Here is a 9,627-nt window from a genome sequence, read left to right on the forward strand (position 1 = left end):
ACTGATCCACATCCCGCCCCCACCCCAAACAAAAAAGACCACAGTGAAGAACTTCTCTAAAGCAAACTTCACACTACTCAAGACTGGTTTGGTATCCTTCAAGGCCCCTGAGCCAGTGGAAACCATAACCCAAGCTGTGGAAGCCCTTATAAATGCCTTCTATGAACACCTCCAGGACTGCATGGATCAGGCAATCCCAAATAAAACCAAGACTCTTTCCACAAAGGGCAAACGTCCAGTCTGGTGGACCCCAGCCATTAACAAACTTTACAATAAGAGGAGAAAGCTATTACATGATAGAACAAAATCCATAAAAGGGAAGTCACCCCTGATCATTATTAGTAAAAAAATACGAGCACTCATAAAATCAACTAAGGCCAATTTTGAGAGAAAAATTGCCATGGATTCAAAGGACAATCATAAGGCCTTTTTCAGCTATGTTAGGAACCTGGGTGGAAACTCCCAGATATGCTCAGAATTAGTCCAAAATGATACAAAAATCACTGAACCCACAGACATTGCCAACATACTGGCAGACAGGTTCAGTGCAAACTTCACCCCCCTCCCCTAAAGGAGAGATAACTATCCCAGCAGAGTGTAGCCTTCCAGACATCTCAAATGCGCAGGTGAAAGCTGCTCTCTCTAAAGCTAAAAACACAGCATCAATGGGACCGGATGGTGTCCCCGGCTGTGTGCTACACGAGCTAAATGAGGAATTAAACCCGCACATAAGGCAGCTGTTTAATCTCAGCCTTACCACAGGATACGTGCCCAAGGAGTGGCGTACAGCAACTGTGGTCCCACTCCACAAAGGCAGTGCCTCTACGGACCCTGGTAATTACCGCCCCATAAGCTTAACAAGTCTAGTCTGCAAAGCTATGGAGAGGATGATAATGGAGCTCATAAACAAAGATATAGGGGACTTGCAGACATTGGACCCGACCCAGTTTGGCTTCAAGGGCAGATCATGCCTTTTGAACTTGGTCGACTTCTTTGAAACAGTCACCAAGGCCATTGATGAGGGAAAGGCAGTCCATACAGCCTACCTTGACCTTGCAAAGGCTTTTGACACAATACCCCACTCGGGTATTGTAGGAAAACTTACCAGCTTAAATGTAAACCCATATGTCACAAGATGGGTTGCAAACTGGCTTAAGGACAGAACCCACAGGGTTAGAGTTGCTGGCGCTATGTCAGACTCCAAGCCAGTCACAAGTGGTGTCCCACAGGGCTCGGTCCTTGGCCCCCTACTGTTTGGCATCTACTTCTAAGAAGTACAGGCCAACATGGGAGGACTTTGGCTGACAAAGTTTGCAGACGACTGCAAACTGGGTGCCATAGTGGAAAGTGCATCGGGCATGGATATCCTTCAGAAGGGACTCACGGAAACAGATAGCTGGTGCCAGAGCCATGGCCTAAAGTTAAACGCCAAAAAATGTATAGTCATACCCTTCGGGAAAAACAAGGTAACCCCAAGCTACCATATAGGTGGCAATCCACTAAGCACAGAAGAGGTTATCAGGGACCTGGGGACCCAGGTTGACAGTGGCCTTTCTTTGACACTCACGCTAAGCTAAAGTGGTTAGAAAGACCTTCTACATTGCCCACCTGATCATGAAGGGATTCACATCCAGATCTAGTGAGGTCATTGTTCCCCTGTACTCTTCACTTATCAGAGCAATGATCGAGTACAATGCCACATTCGGGATGTATCTCACCCGACAACTGCAGCAATTGGAGAGACCCCAAAAGTTCCTCACCAAAAGGATAAAGGGACTCCAAAATCTGTCATATGCTGCCAGATTGAAGAAACTCCAGCTCTATTCAGTCGCATACCATCTGCTCAGAGGTGACATGTGCCTGACATACAAGGCCATGTCTAACCCGGAATTAATGGACATGCTCCACCTCAAAAAATCCAAATCCACCAAAACCACTAGAGTAAGCGACTTAAACCTTAGCACGGATATAAATAGGATGTGCTGGAGGGATAGATTTATCACTCAGAGACTCCCTATGCAGTTGAATAAAATCCCGGTCCATGTGAGGCAGAGCACCTCACTGGCTCTCTTCAAGAGAAATCTTGACCTGTGGATGGGAGATCGTAGGTTTACCCCGGGAATCATCTCTGTGTCACTGCTGGACAGAGGCAAAACAAACTAATGGGCACAGTATTTTTTCATATAAGGGGTGGCGTAAGCCACAAAACTTTGGGCTAGGCTTATAAATGCCTTAGGGCAGTTAGCCTAGTATAAACCTATGAACCTATGAATCTATGAGCTGTGCATTTGTATGCAATTTGGTGTGACATTTGGAAACTTCCACCCCTGAGAGAGGTGTCCGGACAGCATTAATACCTGTTGTACAGCCAATTGTAATTAACAGTTTCGATGTCCAGCGGACATGTGTGCAACATGGACAGCTATGTATGGGGCGTAATTTATTTGTGGGTACAGAGTGCCCTTTTTTTTTTTTATCAGGTGAGAGTGGTATGTCAGGTGAAGGTAGTCGGTATAGCTGGGGAGGTAGGTTGGGTAGGTTAACAGACAAGACAGACAAGATGCATACAGGGGCGGTGTATGACACATGTGGGGGGGGTTACACAATTGACGGGGACGGAGGTTGGGATATCCAGGGCACATGAGCCCACAGATGGCAACAGTAGAACTGATATCCCCACCCATAGGCAGTTGCCACTGTTCCTTCACAGCCCAGGACGGGGCTGTGCTGGGGGCTGTGCAGGCGGGGCAACGGGCATGCCCATAAGCTGTGCCACCCGGGCCTCGAGCTGGCATAGGGACCCAAGAACAGAGTCTTGGATCTCCCTTCGCACCACAGACCGGACACCTTGGAGGGTGAGTGGACGAGCTCCTCTGACCACGCTTGCAGAGGGGGGACGGACCCCATCCCCTGCAGTGCTTCCACCTGAAGGTGGCACAGGGCCACCAGAGGAAGGTCCAGCCTGGGCACTAGTGCCAGGTGCAGTCGCCAGCTGAGGTGGGAGAGGTGGGTCTGCTGGGACCTGCCTTCCCAAGCGTTCTAGGTTTGTGAGTATGTTATGTTAGTTTGGGTTAGTGGCATATTATTCCATTCAAATTAGTTGTAACAGCATGCATTGGTATTCCCATTAAACAAACACCCAGATATTAACACCATTGAACAACGGGCATATCAATATCACATGCATTACTTGAACGGAAATACACACTCAAACAACATGCAAGGTTGATTAATGGCAACAGGCCATCAGGTTTGCAGGTATGAACAGGGCACATGTAACAACAGACATGCATATATTTTTGAAACAGGACAAACGTCCATGGTTAATGAAATGTTCACATACCAATATTTAGTGAGTGTTTTAATTTGCAATTATAGGGTGGGGTGGAGAAAGAAAATGATGACACATTCATAAATTATACATTGATATACATTTGTAATAGGAACACAATTAAGTTGTGGGTGATAGTTTCAAAATGATTTTTAATTGACTGTCATGCTAGACGTGTTACAGATACATCACTATCCTAGTTATTTTGAATTTGATCAGATACATCATCCTGCTACACTTTGATGACAGAGCAGGGGACAACTATGGATGTTTAGTATGTCAGACAATCATTCATTCTATCTGCAAATTGTTGACTGTCATCACCATATACAGATTTTGGCCTGAACATTCCAGATTCAGACACACTGACATCAGTTTGGGATGTTAAGTTTTAATTCCCACATGCATTTAGTTCTGTAGAACCACACTGACGCCTATATATTCAGGAGTTATTACTACTTTATTCATTGATACATGACCCTTTCTGTCACTCTCACACATCCTGCAATTTCACAGTTCAGGTTGGTACTTCTAGGCTTTGTTCGCATATTAGATCTGTGGTGATTCCAACACTTTCTAGCAGCCTCACTTCTGTCATGATTCAGCATTTCAACAGGGGATATATCTCACATGTGATTACCTCAGATTCTGAAGCTGTACTCTTGAGACTACTGCAGGTTATACTACATTTAATTAATGGTGGGACATCTGTATTACAGAACTATTTATTTCTATCAATTATATTTCCAGTTTCACTTGCATACTGATGAACTTGTTGCAGCCATACCTGCAGACTTTCACTTGTTGCTTGCACATTCTATTAGTTTTGATCAATACACTGCAGTGTTCTGCTACGTGCTACACTATAATATTTATTTACAAGTACTAGGTGGGGTTACTAACCTGCATGGTGGCGCAGCCGCAACAGCCTGCGGTCATGTGCCTGTCGATTCATAGAGCGGACACCTGCAGCTGTAATACAAAACAAGTAATATTCGACTACACATCTCCATGGTATCAGCTAGTTGAATTCCTTGCATAAGTAAAATGTAACTTACTCAATAGTGGGGCGTTGGGCATATCCCGGGCCTCCTGGATCCATTGGGTCAACTGGTCTTGTTTACGTCGCTTCAGGTCCGCATGGTGGTGACAGACCTGCTCACCAGTACGTGGAATCCCAGTAGCACTAGTGAGATCATGAGCCAACTGGTCCCATGCCTCCACCCTGTACGCTCCCCATGAGACCTGGCCCTGCATGAGTTGGGCCTCATGATGGTGAACTAGGAGCCAGACCATGTATCTGGACTCCTCAACGCCCCACCGCTGTGCTCAAAAGCAACGTCCCTCCCCTACTCCACTCATTCTGCCTGCAGGTCTATTCTACAATCGTTTCTGCTGTGTATTCCCGCCTATGGGGCTTATATATGCCGATTTTCCCGCACATTTCTATGATTGGCCGTTTTGGAATTGTATCTACTTCACAGAAACTGCTTTATCATGCTCCATTCTGGATTATATCCTATATATATGCTATTTCTGCATTTCTAAGTACTACTGTCATGGCTTAGTGGTTTAGTACCTTGACTCTAGTGCATGGTATCCTGGGTTCGAATCTGACCACTGATTTTTAATTTTCATGACTGTCTAGTAATGAGTTGAGGACCTGTCAATCAAACATGCCAAAAGCACTTTTAAGCAGTTAAAACCAGGTCTGCGCTCGTTTGCGCGGAGCTAATGCATGCGCACTGGCGGTTAGCTTGTGGCGCTGGCGCTAAGCCTCCGCAAACGGTGTGCGCTGGGTTAAACCTTAATTGGCTAGTAACACGCATGTTGAGCTAAGCACAGCTAGTTGCACACAGTTTGAGCCTGTTAAACCGGTGCTTAGCTACGGGCAAGCAATTTGCAGCCTTTGAAACACTACTCAGCTACGGGCACTCTGTCTCACAGCAGCTTAGCTATCAGTACATTTCTAAATATTTTATTATTGTATTACTTGACAATATATGCTCCATTTCATTCCATTTTACAAAAGGAAATACTTTTACATTTGTACAATACTGTCAGGGGCCTTTTTAGTGCTTATTTACAAAAAAAAAAAGGTTGTTGTGTGGGCTCGAACCTTGCCTGCCTACTCTTAAGCCGACAAATCTACCACTATGCTATTACTTCTTGGCTTACTTTGCATATTTAGTTCTTATATCCTTTTCCACTGACTGCTAACTGCAGTTGCGCTAGTAGCACACGAGCGCACACAGTAGCAAACATTTACGGGGTTTAAAAAAAATAAAACAGTTTTTATTTTCCTTTTATAACATCTGTTCACTTTTTACATTGCTGGTCTATGGGGGCATGTGTTGTGTAGTGTGTTTATTCACATTTCCATGGCCTCTCTCGTGGCTGTTTACTTTCAGCCATTCTAGACTTCCGAGGGCGTGTCCGCTTGCAGGGCTTAGCCTACGGACACGCTTCTACTGTCTTACACGGACCGTGTAAGAGTTACGGTGTGATTCAGCATGCCTCATGCACCTCATGCATATGCATGACATGCTGACATCACACCGTTTAACTGCAGCCTCCGTGTAAGAGTTATAACTCTTACATGGAGGCTTCCTGAATTTGGCCCATTGTCATTATATACCCTTCTGCAGGTATCGTGGGGCATTTCTGATGTACTGTGCATGCGTAAGGGTCGTGTTCCCATGCTTACGCAGTATATTAGTGCTGTGAAGTGGTAGCAATGGAGAAAGAAGGATCGCTGTTGGTTTTTTAGTATCTCGCTATGTTAAATGAGTTTAACATAGCGGGATATCTTTAAAAAAGCAACGGAGAAAGGAAGATCTCCGTTGTTTTTTTTAAGCTATCTCGCTATATTACATGAGTTTAACATAGTGAATTTAAAGCAACGGAGATCTTCCTTTCTCTGTTGCTACCTCTGGACAAAAAAAAAAATCAGGGAATATACTAATGGAAAAAGTCTGGGCGACCGGACCTTTTTCTGTTAGTATATTCTCGGATTTACAACAGGGATGCTGGTTGGGCTGGCCAATCAGCGTGCTCGTTTTTGAATGTTTATGGCCAGTCATTGTATAATAGGTATTTTAATATTTTTACATGCATTAATGTGCCTGCATTTTTAAACATATGCTGAAGGTATTTAATATATAACAGTTTCCTTGAATATTAACACTTTGTGTATTTAATATTGTTCATGTGATCATATTACATGTGATTTTTTTTTTTGGCAATACCACTGGCTCAGTTTTTATCTGTTACATAACATGCACTTGTATAAAATGTTCCTTAAATTAGTGTGTTTTCTGATGAAGTCTTCTATGTGAAAGATGAAAGTGCTTAATCTTGATATGTTTTTACTGGGTCTATGTTAAAACAATGAACGGAATAAATTGCAAATGCTCCGATGAGTGAAAACTCATATGAACGAAATCACTATTGTGAGATTGCGGTACAGTGAAGATTGGACAATTTACCCTTTCCTCACTGTAGTGCGATCTCGGAGTTGGAATATATTTTTAAGGGGGTGGGGGGCACAGCCCCCCACAATAGTGATTTAGTTCATATGAGTTTTCGCTCATCAGAATGTTCGCAATTTATTCCGTTTGTTATTTTAACACAGACCCTTTTTACTGCAATAAACGGAGTTCGTATACAAGCTTGTTTGGTGCATTTTCCATTTGGTTCTAAGTAACAAGAATTATTTAGAGAGACTGACATATGTTAAGCTATTACAAAATAGGGGGAATCTCATAGAACAAGAAGAGCAGCAACTGCAGAATACAAACAGAAAATAAGAAATTACTTTAATAATATGCATGTGTATAGAAAGATTGCTGTTAAGCAACTGATTTTGATAGTAACTAGAACATGAAAACTTTTCAGTTAATTCTCAAACTCGTGTGGCATGTGAGAGATGTAGTTACACAATGTCACTGGAGGCAAAGCTCTCACATAAAAGTGCTCCTAATGTCAATAAGGTTGTCAGTAGTACACATGCTGAGCCCATCACACACTATTCAAAGCATACATATAGACCCACATATGCTGAGGCAATTAAATATAACCTTCCCAAACCACAAAGACCTCCTATATGAAGTACTCTTAACAAATACCCCCAGCAGCCCCAAATGTACTCTCTTGAAACAACACCCACATCAACATATACAGCCACATCTCATGAAGCCTCTACTGCTAAGCCCAAAAGGCAAGCCACCACACAATCCAACATTCTGGTCATTGGAGACTCCACAATGAGACACATTGATGTGCCTCTCACCAGGCTGAGTAAGGAGAAAGTTACAGTTAGTTGCTTATCAGGGGCTAGGATCTGCCACATTACACACACACTCAGGTCATTGGACCACAAGTACCAGTATGACTCAGTCATAGTCCATGTGGGAGTAATTGACCTAAGCTGTACCTCCCCAGACTATATGAAGAGAGACATCATGGAGCTCTCAGAATATGTGTCTCAGGCTGGTACCAGCCTAACATTAAGCAGTATTTTACCTTCTCCAAGGATGATGCCAAAATATGTACAAAAAATGATTGACTTTAATAATTGGCTTAGTTTCTGGTGTCATTCTAAAGGGGTGCAATATTTGTCAGAGTGGAAGGAGATGGTCGACTACCAACCTGCTTTTCCAGGGATGGTCTGCACTTCTCCCCTCTATGCTTTGAATTTTAGCTAAAACATTATCTTCTCCCATAATGCCTTATTTTAAGGCAATGCCAAACTGAAAGTATGTCTGACATAAATCAAAACCAAGAAAATCTAAGGTATTACTGCTTAATGCTAGGAGTCTAAACAAACAAACTCCACTCCCTAGAAGTTCTCTTCACCCTATAGAATGCTGATACCTGTGTGATCACTGAGACATGGTTTAAGACATGGAGAGCACACCAACAGCACAAGGGTATAATGCCTTCCACTCATTTGACCAGCTACTACACAGGCAAGGACTAAAGACGGAGGTGTCTCTATTTACATCAAAAATAAATATACCTCAAGGTTGGTCAGACAGGACAATGCACTTGAGCTGCTCCATCTTCAAATCACCATAGGCAAAATCCAATATCACTTCCTTGTCAGCTATAGATCCCCCTCTATGAGCCAGGAAACCCATACCATGTATCTAAATTTATTACAAACACTAAGCATCCAGCCCAATACCATATTCATGGGTGACTTTAATTACCCATTATTAACTGGGAATCCTATACAACACCAAACATAGTGGCACAGAGATTCCTGAATTTTGTAAACACAAACTTTCTGAACCAGATAGTCAATACACCAACCAGGGGTACAGCCATACTGGATCTGGTCCTGACTAATATTGGAGAGTGCTGCATGGTTTACCTTTATATTGTCGATCCTGATATAGGTGACACTACTTCTGCGAATGCCGAAATGCGAAAGTCTCCAACGTCGAATTCCAAATATGCGAACGGCAAAACCTCGACCCGTTTTGACCCATGGTAGCATTGGTGTGCAGTTGTTGCACAGCCGGAAATGTCGAATGTTGAATGTTTTTCGATGTTTAAAATTTTTTGCGGTTTTGGTTCACTCAAAACACGTTGATAAAGTGGCCGTTCGACTAAGTGTGATCGACGATTTAAAGGTAAACCGTGCTGCATACTCCTTACTGTAATGTCTTCCTTGGTAAGGTCAGATCACAAAATGGTCTCCTTTTAAGTAAACATAAAACCTGGACCCCCAGCTAAACCTGGAATATTCAGGAATTACTATAAAGCTAACTTCCTGCTATTAAGTGATAACCTGGCAAACCTTCAAGCCCCCATAAACCCTGAGAACACTGTTGCCTATGCAGGACTGTTCAAAGAAACCTTGTACAAGCATGCTAATAGCTGAATTGAGGCAGCTGTGCCCACCAGGAAGAAGTACAGAACTAACTCAGAAAACAAGCCACCCTGGTGGAATCACAAAATCAATTGGCTGTATAAGAGGAGGAAGAAAATCATAGCAAAAATGTTGAGGTGCAGCACCAGCAGGATAAAAGTACTGTCACCAAAATAGGCAAACATTTCAGAGGACAAATAAAATCTACCAAAGCCAAATTTGAGGTGAATTTGGCCTCCTAGGCCAATGACAACCAGAAGGCATTCTTTAGCTATGTCTACAACCTCAGATAATACACAATTGTCTGCAGAGCTCATTGTAAATGGAGCCATCTATAATGAGCCAGAAGATATAGCAAACCTACTGGCCGATAAATTTAGCTTCAACTTTACCCTTCTCTCCCCCTCAACCTTCCCTC

The sequence above is a fragment of the Protopterus annectens genome, chromosome 10.part0 (genome assembly GCF_019279795.1).
Source record: "Protopterus annectens isolate FY-2018-M chromosome 10.part0, PAN1.0, whole genome shotgun sequence".
NCBI classification, from domain to species: domain Eukaryota; kingdom Metazoa; phylum Chordata; order Ceratodontiformes; family Protopteridae; genus Protopterus; species Protopterus annectens.